Genomic DNA, 2,261 nt, shown 5'->3' with positions numbered 1-2,261 from the left:
CCGGGCTGGGCTGGCTGGGGCCGGTCCTGCCTGGGGGCTGGGGGAGGGGCAGGAGGAAAGGGAGGGGGCGGGGCTCCCAGTCCCTCTCGTCTCCTGATTGGTCGCGGGGCTTGTCCGTCGCAGAGCGGATTTCCTCCCCCCGCCCTCCATCCGGTCCGTGGGGCTGGCGGGCGGGCGCCCGGGTTCTCTGGGCAGCCTGGGGGGTCTGCACGGCCCCGGGCCTGGGCTCATTACTATGCATACCCGTGGCATGAATGTGCATGAGCAATCACCGCGGGGCTGAATGGGACCGCAGTGAGCCCCGCCCAGGAGAAGCCCGTGTCGTCATCCTGGAGTAGGGAGCTCATTAATATGCAGATGAGCTAGAACTACTCCATCCTTGATTGGGTCCAGGTGCTTCATTAGGCCCTACATTGCAACTACATTGTTGTCGCATAGATACGGTAGCATCCTATCATCGATCTGGTCGGTGCAGCCATCATTAATATGCATGGATCTTTAGGAATGCCCAAGCTATAATTTAGCTCATGAATATGCATATTCGCTATGAATATTAAAGAGTTGATTGGCTCCAGAGATGCTTCACTGGGCCGCTACACTGCAATTATATCACTGCCGGGCATGTGTCACAGTATGTTACAACCAACCAGGATACATTGTAGCAGAGGGCTCATTAATATGCATATTAATTATGAATAAATGCACATGAGCTTTATATATGAAACCCACGATTGGGTTTAGATGCTTAATTAGGCACCTGGACTGCAATTATATCAGTGCCAGATATGTATGGTATATATATTATTGCTGGATATATATGGTAGCATCTAATCATCGATCTGGTTATAAAAATCATTAATATGCATATTGTTTATGAATATTAAAGTTACGTTTGAACTCGTTAATATGCCTAATAGCTATAAATATTAAAGTCTCGATTGGGTCTAGATGCTTCATTTGGCACCTACATTGCAACTGTGTCATTGCCAGATAGACCCTATAGCATCTTATCATCCATCGGGATATATTGTAGTATACTACTCATTAATATGCATATTGATCGTGAATATTAAAGAAGTGTTTGGGCTGATTAATATGCAGATTAGTGATGAATGTTAACGCCATAACTGGGTCCAAATGCGTAATTAGGAATCTACTCTGCAATTAAATCATTGCAAGATATATTATAGTATCTTATAGTCTACCGTGCTGCTTTATGAGACTCCTTGATACGCGTCTTTTTTATGAATATTAAAGCCCTCGTTGAGTGCAATCATTTAATTATATCACTAAATATATATCGTTAAATATATATTAGATCGTTAAATATCTATCGTTAAATATGCTACGTTGTATAGAACTGATGCAGTAACTGCGGCCTCGCCGGGGCCAGGTCGGGCGGGAGGATGGCATCCTGAGTCTTGCTCGAGATGCATCGGTGGACGCAAGCCAGGGGTTTGTTGGTTCTGCGTCCACCGATTTGTGGGTGTCCAGCCGCTCCCAGTGGCCCTTCACGAGGTCTTTGCCAGTGACCAGCGTGTGTTCGCCCGTATCCCAGCAGTCCTGCATCTTGTTAGGCAGGGTGATCCCCTTGGGCTGGTGGAAGACCGACGCAAAGCAGTTTTCTCCTGGGTGTCGGTTGTCAGCTGTCCCATGTGGTTTAGCAAGGGGCCAGTGTTGTCCCTGTTTTTCTTCCAACTCCCCATGTATCTGAAGTTGGACTTTTTGTTGTCCTTGGTTCCCAGAGCCAGTTTGATGTCATATTGAATGAAATAGTTTGAATGTTTGTAATGGTTGCCCATTAGCCAGTTTCAGGAAGAAGATAAGATTTATCTCCTTATCTAGCTCATTGTTTTTGGACTACGTGCAAAAGGTCCTGACTTTGCTTTTGAATTTTATCTTTAGAAGTCTTTTACAAAAAGAGCAAATATCCTGAGTTCCAAGAGATCAAACCCTAGAGCCTTTTGACCAGATTGGTAAGAAAAGGTCACTTGCAGTGGTATGGAAGTTCCCCAATGTAATTTAAAATGATTAACAAAAGAAACTAATTACTAAGCAAAAGAATCTGTTGAGTAAGATCCGAGCCCAAATTTGGGGGTAATGACAGGCTTGAGGAGGAGTGGCCCAAGACGGCAGCTCACTCAGTAAAAACTGTAACTTACTGTCCCAATTTGGAGGTGACTTCACTTGCAGAACAACGAAGGAAGAATTGCAAGTGTAGGCCGGATCAGATTGATCACCTGAACCACCCTCTCCATGAA

Source organism: Alligator sinensis, unplaced genomic scaffold (genome assembly GCF_000455745.1).
Source record: "Alligator sinensis unplaced genomic scaffold, ASM45574v1 scaffold1511_1, whole genome shotgun sequence".
Classification (NCBI taxonomy): domain Eukaryota; kingdom Metazoa; phylum Chordata; order Crocodylia; family Alligatoridae; genus Alligator; species Alligator sinensis.
Note: the sequence above shows the minus strand (reverse complement) of the source record.